Source organism: Zingiber officinale, chromosome 2B (assembly GCF_018446385.1).
Source record: "Zingiber officinale cultivar Zhangliang chromosome 2B, Zo_v1.1, whole genome shotgun sequence".
NCBI lineage: Eukaryota > Viridiplantae > Streptophyta > Magnoliopsida > Zingiberales > Zingiberaceae > Zingiber > Zingiber officinale.
Window position 1 is genome coordinate 85,923,565 of NC_055989.1, and position 12,315 is coordinate 85,935,879.

Genomic DNA, 12,315 nt, shown 5'->3' on the forward strand with positions numbered 1-12,315 from the left:
ACTTGTTGTCTAACAAGTGTGAATGAGCTTGTAGGAAAGTTTTAAGTGTTCTTAGGCAAAAGTCATAGTAGATTCTAGGCAGGTGGAAAGACCTAACTGCGGTTAGACAACACGAAGTCTTGGCGGGCCGAGCACTTTGGATGAAATTCTAGAGTCGGGAATTCTATGTGAAAATCCTGGTGGTCGCGAACCAAGTGGAAATCTGGATGGGTCATGGAGCGGATGTTTAGCATGAAGACCTGAAGTTTCAGACGTTGAGCAAAAGTACAGACGGTCTGGAGGACCGGTCTGACAAAAGGTAAACTCTCTTAAGAGGAGTAGGTGAGGATACGTTTCCCTGAGAAGGGAACAGTAGGTGTCGGTTCGACCTAGAGTTTTAGCAAAACTCAAAGGGTGAACCAGACAGTCCGAGGCTATCAAATTCATAGTAAAATTCATATTCTAGATATTGGTTATTGCCTAAACTAACTTTATTTTGTAAAAAAATAAAGTGTTGAAAAAAACTGGTACGGGCGCCCAGAATGCCAAAGTCTATCCCATCGCCAGGTTGGAGCACGCTAATTGGATGGGCTGACATCACGGTCCAGGCGTCCTGAAGGGATCCAAGCACCCGGAACAGCCAATATAAGTAGAATTCGACCAAGAGACAAAAACACAACTTTAATTTGCAATTGCTTTCTTACGTGCTGCTTCAAAGATGTTCCTGTAACTCCACGACGCAACTCTGACGACCGAGATATGCTGCTTCAATGACCGAGCAACACAACTCCAACCATTGAGTGACGCGACTCCAACAACTGAAAGCACAACCTTCCATATCTCTAGAAGTTGTTGGTATACTTTTAAAACACTTAAATTATAAATCTATTGTACTCGTCTTTGTAAAGATTTACCAAACTGATAGTGAATTGCCCAACCAAAGCGATCAACAATCGTGAGCCTTAGAGTAGGAGTCATCACTGACTTTGAACCAAGTAAAAACAAACTGTGTTAGCTTTGTTTGTTTTCCTTTCTATTTTTCTTTCCGCTGCATTATCTCCGATCATGTTTTTCGAAACGAATTGGCCATGAGCGATATTCACCTCCCCTCTAACTCAACGATCCTACACTCTCTGTGCACGCCTGGCTAGGCAAGGACAGGATGGTCTTAAATACACTTATCCTTAGGAAATTCTATATAATTGATCGGTCGGGCAAAGGTAGATTGAGTTTAAGTTACCTAATGTCATATTATCTCTAAAATAAAGCTCTAACATACATGATCTATCGCATGACTTCTTGAATGAATCTTTGGCATACTGTAGGCACTATATTAGTCTCAGAACAGATCTTTAAAATATTTAACATATGACAGAGTAGATTGATATAATGGCACAACATTGAGTCTAGCCTTATGTACCGATTGAAATACACTCAGCTGACAACATATGACAACATTTTAACGGCTTATCAAAACTTATCAAGGAATATACTTTCGGAGCCTTCTTCGAAGGTTATTATGCCCCTCATAAGCCAGCTAATCATAATAGCATATACCTTCAACCGCCTCAGTAATGGTGGGAGATATAAGCAACAAAAGAGGTATATCAAAGGGAAGATAAAAGATTCCTCAGGCATTTTTTACACGAGGCCTAGGCTGTTCTTTTTTCATCACCTAACAAACTCTGACAGACCAGGGACCACCTAGCGATCACGAATGCCAAAATGATGTTCACTGAACTCCCCGTGTCAATGAATGTCCGGTGAATGGTGTAGTTGGCGATCACCGCTTGGATGATCAGATCATCATCATGAGGGATCTCTACTCCCTCCAAGTCTCTCAGGCTGAAGCTGATATGGGGGCCTTTGGCCTTCTCTTTGCTACATCCAATCGTGTGGATCTCCAACCGTCAAGAGTATGACTTTCGGGCTCGGTTAGAGTCCCTGCCGGTTGGCCCTCTGGCGATCATGCCTATCTCTCCCTGGGAAGCGTTGCTCCTATTTTATTCTTCCCGGACGGATGACCTATTTTGCTCGGTCGGGATCCTGGAGGGATCAATTTCATCCCTTCGCTGATGGTGATGGCACTCGGGCTCCCTCCTTTCTTCCTCTCGCCGCCCAGTTGAGCGATGACGATCTCGTCGATCAAGAGAGGGGGAGCGGCATCGATATCCTCTAGGGGTCGATCGACTGACGATCGGTGTCAGTCCTTGGCAGTCTCGCATGTTGTGTTTCACTGACTGGTGGAATGAGCAAAACATAGGCGTTCATACCTTGCCCTTTGATGTCTTAAGCTGACCGGATTCCACATGCTATACAACGTGCGCCCTGGTCTCTTAGTGTGGTTGTGCTCCTTCCGACCTCGGCACCTTGGGCGGTAGTTGGCTGCTAGCAGGTCGGTGCTCGATCGACACTGAATGCTCGGTCAGCACTTCCTTTCTTCTGGCCGCCTGGGCTTCTTCCACGTTGATATACTCATTGGCCTTCTTGAGCATGTGGACGAAGTCCCTTGGTGGCTTCCTGATGAGTGACCAGAAAAAATCTCCCTTGGCGAGCCCCTGGGTGAAGGCATTCATCATGGTCTCGGACGAGACAGAGGGGATGTCCATGACCACTTGGTTGAAGTGTTGAATGTACACTCAGAGGTTGACACTCATTTTCTGGTAGTGCCGGCTGCTGGCGAAGTGGTGTTGGAACACGGCTTAGAAATCCTTGAAGCTTCTTCGTATTGAGCCGTCCGGCAGCCTTCTGAACCAGCGCTGAGCCGATCCAGAGAGAGTCATGAGAAAGTCTCTATATTTCACTCTGTTCATGTACTGGTGTAGTGTAGCCTCATTGTTGAATCGATCCAGATGGTCATCAAGGTCGGTCGACCCACTGTATGTTCCGATCGCCAACGGAGCATAGTGTTGGGGCAGAGGGTCTCATAAGATCCCCTCTGAGAACTGTCGGTTGATCCATTCGAGAGATGTGCTATCCTGGGGCACTTTGCCCTTTCATGCGTCCCGAACAGGGGTATCGTCTGAAGATAATCCTCGCTCTTGATGTGTTTGGGCTATCTCCGAGGGGGTTTGAAACAGAGCTCGATGGAAGGGAATCGGCACGGGCGGCGCTTCCCCTTGGGTGCCAGTCAGCCTTCGGTTCTACCCCCATACGGAGAGTTGCTCCACTTGGTCTTCTTGCCCCACCCACCTGTCGACGGCCGATGTTGCAGGCTGCGACACTAGCCGATCGGCCAGATCCTGTTGTTGTTGCTGCTCAATCATTTTCGCTGCTTGTGCTTGCATGAGCATCTCTAGCTCCTCTTAAGTGAGCGTCACGGTGGTTAGTCATCCAGCATCTTCCCTCTTCTCAGCTCAGATTCAGGTGGCATTCTCATAGATAGCACCAAATATGATCCTGTCTGAAAGTCGAAGAGAAGAGATGAATGCTAGGAACGTAGCGCTCCTGTTGAGCTTCGGTGGACTTCACTCCCGCCTGCAACACAAGCAGCGTCAGTGCAGAGCCAGGGAAGGGGTCCCCGACGATGACCCTCTGACGCTTAAGTCAGTCTCCGGTGAAGCAAGAAATGAGAACTGTAGCGAAACAGTAGAAATCGCGTGTAAAGCATACCTCCGTCAATGTTTAGACCCCATTTATATAGAGTTCTGGAAGTGTGTATGCATGCTTCCCAAGATGAACATGCATCTCAAAGCTTTCCCTGAAAAGACATGTCAGTAAAGTATCCCTGACACAGTACCTTAACGGGCCGAGCATATCTCTGAAGTGACAGTGGAAGCTTCCGCCGTACGATCTTCTGTCTGACCATGCCGCCTATCAGCGGCACTAGCTCCCAAAAGGATATCCCGCTGTGTCTGTTGCTTGGCCGAGCGGAGTGGCCGCTCGGCCAGAATTCTACTATCCTTACACTAGTTGCTATCGCACCAAGCAGGATAGCCGCTCGACTGAAAGTCCACTGTCGCGCCGAGCGGGATATCCGCTTGGCTAAAAGTCCTCTGTCCAAGTGTCGTCCGTTGTTGGGCCAAGCGGGATAAATGCTCGGTGGGTAGTTCACCATCTGCGTGCTCAGCCGATGTCGAGTCTGCTGCTAGGTCGAGTGGAGAAGCCGCTCGGATCGGCTTCTGTGCATCCTTTGAGCGCCGGTTTGGTTACTCCCTGTGCTAAAGACGGTGAATCAGTGCTTAATCCCCGATCGGCGTATGACTCGCCCGACCGACCTACATCGTCCACCCATTAACCCTCTTGACTTTGACCTCCACCGTGGTAACAAGGTGAGGCCCCCCTAATCACCGCATCAGTACCTTTTCTAGAAGTCCTCTCCAATATGATAAAGCTCTAACTTCAGAACTATCAGTATTCAGTGTCTACAAATGAAATTATAAAAAATTAAAAGTGTATCATGACATCAAAGGATTGACCACCCATCTTCAATTGTAATGTAAAAAAAATCATCACTAGATCTATTTCTTTTCCAACTTCTTGTGTCTGTGAAGTTTTTCCTATAGTAAAACCACAGTCTTTTCATTTCTAAGAGAAATACTAAAATTACTATTTGCTTTCAACTATTCCATGCTAACATTTGGGGGCATGTAGATTCACTCAATGGTTCTTATAATCCATTCCTAAAAGTATGCTTGCTTTGTTTGGTAAATAGTTAGTAGCAATCTTAAAATTATTGAGTTCTCAAAATTAATCATATTGACCTTTTATCAAACATCTTAATTGCAATAGGATGGGGAACTAAATTTATTATCTCTCTCTCACATCCAGTCAAACAACTAAAATCAAATCAAAAGCAATAAGAGATATACAATGTAAATTGATTTACTCAGGGGCAGATCCAGGAATCAGAGTTAGAAGAGGCTTGACCCGTGTTCACAATTTAAATCTAGAGTGCAATAGACAAAATAAGTGCAACAAACAAAAATTCAAGTGGATAATAAGACATAATAATAATTCAATTTAGCCTCTTTTTTTTTTTTACTTTCGGTAGCATGCCCATTCTTCACTGAGTACAATAAAAAAATTGATAGCATCTGCTATTCATTTAATAAATTACCAAACAAACCACTCTATTTCACATATTGATAAAAGTAAAAATAAATAAATAAATACTTTTAAGCTAGCTATAAATTATCCACACAGACCCTAAGATCTGACTGTGGCAGTTCTACCACTCTTGTAAGATGAAATGCACATCCAATTGAAGTCATATCTTGATATTCCTAGCTCATCCGATTAAAGTCTTCTCTTTATATTCCTAGGTTAAATTAGATTTAGGGTATTTTTTTATGGTTACCAAAATTAAATAAAAAAGATTAATGAAATCCAAATTTTAGAACAACAAAATATGAAGAAAATGAAAATATAAATGTTCATAATAGCAAAATAAAAGGAAATTGATAGAAATAGCATCAATGTGTTTTAAACATCAAACATAAGGAAATAATTCAAGCTACTAGAAGCAGGAAGCAGAATAGGAGTCACTATTGCCAATGTTGTGCGATGTTTTAGTTGCGTGCACAGCAGCAACTCCTGTCGTGCGATGCTTTGACCACGGCAGTGGTCGTAGTATGATCGTGGAAAAGTAGGAGTCTCTCGTGGCCATGCGCGGAGTAGGAGCTATGGCCAAAGCATCGGTGACAGGATAGGAGCAGGTCGCAGGGACAGGGAGTGCAAGTTGGTCATGCGAGCTGCAACTACCACACGACGCCAGCGAATGCAGCAAGAGAGACTATCTCAATAGATTGGACGGAGAGAAGAAAAGAATTGAAGAAGTACCTGAGATTCGTCGTGGAGATCATCGTCGTCTCAATCGACTCGTTGTTGTGTTCTCTCATTGTCACACGAAAGAAACGAATTAAACCTAACCCCTTTCAAAAATAATAACAAATGTAAATAATTTAAAATTAAAATTCAAAACCTAAAACCTTTAATTAATATTACCGATCGATCCCATGTATATATATAATAAATTTATTATTTATTTTTATTATTATATTATTTAGTGTTTTATGCCTATCAAAATATTAGTATATACATCATTAAATATTTACTATATTTTTTTCATAATTTTTAAATTATCAATAATCTAAACACAAATTATAAATTAAAATATATATATCTGATCTGTGTCGCGACCTTTTTATAAAATGATATTATAACTGAAATGGTAGAGTCTATGACGATTATTGTGACCGTTCCGATGAACTATATTCAAGATCATTTGAGACAAATACTTTTTTTACTATCTTATTTGAATATCTTATATAATTATATTTTTAACCATCTTTATTAGGTGTCTTATTTAGTTGAATTTGAAATAACATCTTAAATACTGCCTTAAATTTAATGTCTCCATATAAAATTTTGAGACGTCTATTATTACTGTCTTAATTACTTAGTATTTTAGACGAATTTTATCACTGTCTTAAAATTTTTGTCTCAAAAGCCTAGTTTCTAGTAGTAATTATCATTAACATATGACTAATCAACATTAATAGTTTTTAAGTCTTTATTGCTAGACTCTGTTAGTACAACTTCATCCTCACTATTGGACATCTCTCCATTATCTATCCCCTCATAAGTGACATTAACATCTATAAGTAATTGAGATGTGGATTGGAGTTGTGAATCAACTAAATGGCTTTCCATTTCATCATTCTGAAATGCATCATGATTTTGAGCAATGATGGTATTCGACATTTCTATAGTCGAACGAGGCTTCATTCGACTAATAAAAAATCATTCACTACATCTTCTTTTCGTAGGATATCCAAGATAGAAAACTTGACCCACTTATACCCTAAAAATGAAAGGTTTAAACTTGTTAAAAATTTTATTTGCATTAACCTTAATTAAATTATAGTTTGGATGTATTCTGGTACCTGTTTTTGGGGTAGGATCATACCATAAATATTTGAATAGCATTTACCTTTTTATAGGTAATACAGGATATTCAACCTATATGATTTCCTTAAGCCTACCATAGTAATCAAACTGAGTGTTACTATTATCCATAAATCATTTAACGTAAACACCAGAATTATAGGTTAGTCTTTGTGAATCTTGTTGTGTCACGTGGTATTTGAGGCCATTAACATAGTAATCAAAGTAGACCTTTATTTTATACAGTAGTCCCGATGCAAGATTCATTATCTTTCATCTTGCACATTTGATATTCTACAGTCTTTTACTATAAAAATAGTAAAAATTAGGACACTTCTTAATACACATGAACTAAAAAATTTGATAAATTCTTTAACTTACATATATTTGAAACTATAATACAAATTCGACCTCTAACTTTTTAGCTACCTCACTTTTACTCATTGATAAATTTTATAGATACAGTTATTGTTCCTATAAGTTGGGAAAGAAGGTAATTTTAAGATAATTAGGATATCAAGCAAACAAATTAAATGAGAGATAAATGTTTGATTAGAGAAGTTAACTTACTTTATGTATGGTTTGACATCATCACAGTTTAAGAGTATGTATGTTCTTGCAGTATGGTATTCTTCTTGAGTTAAGAATCTAGAAATATATACACCCATTAGCTTACCAGGAAACATGAAAATAGAAAGCATTGATGGGTCTATCGACTGAGCATCATCAAAATTTCTAGGGCACTTGTGATATCTGGTTTTCACATTATCAGTAAAATAATAGGAGCAGAAAGAAGATGCTTCTTCTTCTAAATAAGCATTACATATTAACCTCTTAACTCTTGCTTTGTTACGAACATGATTCTTTAATTTCTTTAAAAATTGTTTGAATGGATACATCCATTTTTACTGTACAAGACCAACTATTTATGTCTCATATGGTAAATGTACTAGTAGATGTTCCATTGAATTAAAAAAATTGGGTGGAAATATATGTTACAACTTACATAATATGAGATGAATGTTTGTTTCTAGCCGAAGCATATCATCCATCATAATACACCTCACTGTCAAATCTCTAAAAAATAGACTCAATTCTGTGAGTGTTTGCCAAACATTATGAGGAAGTAAATCATGGAAAGCTACTGAAATAAGTGTTTGCATGAATACATGACAGTCATGACTGTTTATTCCAAACATCTTTAATTTGTTCATATCCACACATCAAGCCATATTTGAGGCATACCCATCTAGGAATTTTATTTCTTTCAACCAACTACATAAAGATTATTTACTATCTTTGTCTAATGTATAACAAGTTTTTGAAAATCTATTGGTTATTTAATTCTGATGCAACTCTGATATGTTTACTAGTTCTTTTAATTCCTTATGTAATTTTGCAATGTCTTTAATTCTTCCAAGCATGTTTATCACAGTGTTGAAGATATTATTGAAAAAAAATTTCTCAACATACATGACTTCTAAATAATGTCGAATGAATAGATACTTTTAATAAGGAAGCTCCGAAAAAATACTCATTTTCTTCCAACCACACTTACACATCCTAACAATGTATCTATTTATCACATCAAAACCAGGTTGAGATACTAGTAGAAATCCATAACTATCTATTTATTCAATGATTTATTCACTTGAAGCATGGGATGTTGAAGGAGATTTTCTGACTACAACATTCTTTAGGATTTTTTTTAGTTCGCTTGAAAGGGTAATCAATAGGTAAAAATTTATGGTGATTATCAAACTAATATACTGTTGGAGCAATCCCAATGGTCCGTGCGACCATATGTTTTGATGTTTGGGCAAAGGGTTTAAGTTAAGTTCACCCTTGTTATTTGATATGTGTACTTGAATTGTGTAGGACTGTAGGATACACATGTGACTCAGGTTGATGGCTTCGGGTCCGGTGAAGGATGGAGCATCCGAGGGACCGTGGAGAAGGCAGCAAGAACAAAGACCGAGGGAAGCGACTTCGAGGCATACGCGAAGGATAGCATTGGGGACGAGCCGCGGGCTTGAATGCATCCGAGGGACGAGAGCCAAAGGAAGTAGGCTTGAAGGAAAAACATCAAAGCTGCAAAGGAAGCATCAAGTGAGTCATAAGGGTGAGGGTACGAGTGCACGAGAGATTGTACTCGGAGTAAAATCCTAGTTTTAGGGTTTTACTGTAGCGTTCTGTAGCGCTACTGTAGCAGTGCTGTAGCAGTCGACTGCATGTTTTAGCAATCGACTGGTGCAGTCAACTGCGCTCGAATAGAATGGTTCTGTTCGTTCGGTCAGTATGGATCAGTCGACTGCACCAGTCGACTGCTACTTTTAACAGCCGACTGGTATCGAGCCGTTGGGGTGTAACGGTCAAATTTTCACAGAGGGCAGTCGACTGCATGTTTTGGCAGTCGACTGGTAGGCGGGGTTTTCAACCCGCGGCCTATATAACCAAAGCTTGGGAGCTTGGTTATAGTTGACGAAATAGAGGTGGTTAACCCCTATTAGTAGTCTACCAGTGCCCTAGCTTCTCAAGAGTCCTTGGTAAGAGTTGTGGTGAGGTTTCTCCACCCACAAGGAGCTACGTGAGCTAGCCGGAGGTCTTCCGGGGAGTAATCCACCGACGGATAGGGATCGTCCACCTTACAGACAGCCGTGGAGTAGGAGCCTTATCTCCGAACCACGTAAATCGACGTGTGTTGGTTTGCTTGCTCTTTCTTGTTCTTTGTATTTGTATTTAGCTGTCGTATTTATGTTTGTATTATTTGTATTCCGCTGCGCAACTAACAAATACGTAGAAAGCGATCGATTTGGGGTTGTCGTCTATCCAACCCCCTTCAAGCTGGCCACCGATCCCCCAACATATACCTTCCCACTGTAAGGTAATAAAAATGCATCAAAATCTGTCATGTAGTGTGGGTATGTTAATTTACTAGTTGCACTTCATCCCGACAACATTGAGTATGATAAAAATTCACTGATCGTTCATAATAATGCATCATGTAATCTAAGATTAGTTTTACTTGTAACATCATAAGTAACCGACTCTACATTACATAATTTATTCGACTTGACAATCAGAGGTTGTAAGAAAACATCTATCTTCTCTTTGGGATTGGTTGAACCAGGAATAAACACAGTAAGGAGCATAGATTCATTTTTCATGCACATCCATGGTGATAAATTGTATGGTTTTAATATAATTGGTCAAGATGAATATTGCTATCCTAACTGACCAAATAGCTGAAATTCATCTGCGGAAAGTCTCAATCTCATATTACGTGGTTCCATTGCAAAGGAGAAAAATATAGTATCAAGATGTTTCTATGCAGGGGAATCATAAGGATGACACATAATATCTCCTTCATGCTCATGTTCATAATGTCACATCATATGGCAAACTGTAGCGGCAAATGCATATAAACATTGAAGTCTAGAAGTTAAAGGAAAGTAATACATTACTTTCTAAGCAATAATTTTCTTCTTCTTCTCTGGTGTGTAAGTACGATTCTTATAATGAGAGTGAGTACAAATCTTGTATTCACTAAGTTTGTTGTATTCATTCTAAAATATCATGTAGTTCCTTATACAATAATCAATCTTTTCTATAGACAAACATAAACCTCTAACCAATTTCTTTATACTGTAGAAGTTATTAGTTATTATGTTATCATCATGGAGTAATTCTGACATCAATTGACATATGTCATTGTAATATTTTTCTGTAAAATGATGTTCTGTTTTCATATTCAATAACCTTGCAGTATCTGATAGTTGGGAATGACTAGAAAAAATGTCTTTCCACACTTCGCTTTCACTAGCCTTTAACATTTCATATAGTTACTAATATTCAAGTATTGATATTTCATTTATATTAGAATAATTAACTGTATTCATTGCATCATGAGCCTTTGATTGCATTATAATATCATAGGCGCAGTAATAGTTGTGTCAAATGACGAACCAACAAAAAGCTCAATATGTTCTGCCAAATAAGGTTCTCCGTGATAGTACCAGTTGTAGTAACTTGACATAAAACTATTTCTGCATATATGTACTTTCACGATATCTTTATTACGGAATGCTCTATTTCTACATTTGGAATGATTACACGGATACTGTAACTCGACACAATTTATACATTCTAGATGACTCTTAACAAAGTTAATAAATTGTTCAACTTCAGCAATAAAATCATCTCTAATAAATCCATTATCTAATCAATTGTACATCTAAGTTTTGTTCATATACATTGTTCACTAGGGGGCTGCTAAGGCAGCAGATCTACTATTTTTTTTTTCATATACATTGATACCTAATGAGAATATAATTTAAAACACTATTTAACTTATACAATTTGATTTAAGCTTAAATAAAGCAATCAAATATAATATAGTGTGGGTAATTTTTATTTAACAACCTAATATGTTAGATCAGACATAATGTTCACTTTCTATTGAATATTCAACTTAGCGAACCAAAAGAAACTTAGATTATTTTTCCATATATTAAACTTGCTGTATCTATCAACCTAAATCACAAAAAATCTAGATTTTAGATCAGATAAATACCAAACAATGCTATCTTTTAGGCTCAAATTAAAAGATAATGAGCTCTAAAATTAACATAAATATAAATATACAATATTAAAATCACCAAATGACTATATTATATTATGTATCAAAATATTAATTTAACCTATATCTAAATTCAACCATGTAAAATAATATACATATTTACTGGTTCTTAAATTATACATAAAGAGGAGTAATCTAGCCAGAGAAGAGCATCAAATGCAGTATACTAAAAAAATAGTGAAAATTAATCATAAACAAACATAACAAAATAGTATGCGGCGAATCAAGCTTGCAACCGTGAGCTTGCAACAGGTCAAGCTAGATTTAGTGGCCTGTTGAGCTTGCGGCTAGCCACACTGCTGACTGGCGGTCGGCCAAGCAGTCGACTGCGAGTTGACAGTCAACCAAGCTACCAGCAGTTAGCCACCACTTGGTTGGCTACCAATAGCCGGCACGACTAAACGGCTAGCACAGCCGCTGACCATATGTTGGTGCCCGATAAAGCCAGCAGCATGCGACTAGCGGCCGGAAAAGCCACCTGCAGCATGCTGGCAGTTAACAAAGCCGCCAACAGCTTGTTAGCGATCAACGGAGATCGGGAAGGGGAGAAAAGGACTCAAGAATGGAGAACTTACCCGAAGATCATCGGAGAGGAGAGAATGCATTGAGATCACCGGAGACCAGAAAACGAGCGCATGAGGAGGAGAAGGGCCAGTGCCCTAATCTTATTTTCGGGATTCCTAATGGAATTTAATTTCCATCGGGAATCCCTAACGGGAATTATATCCGCCTGGGATTCCCGACGAAATTCTAAATTATGTCGGGGATTCTCGATGGAATTCTAAATTCTGTCGAGGATTCCTGACGAA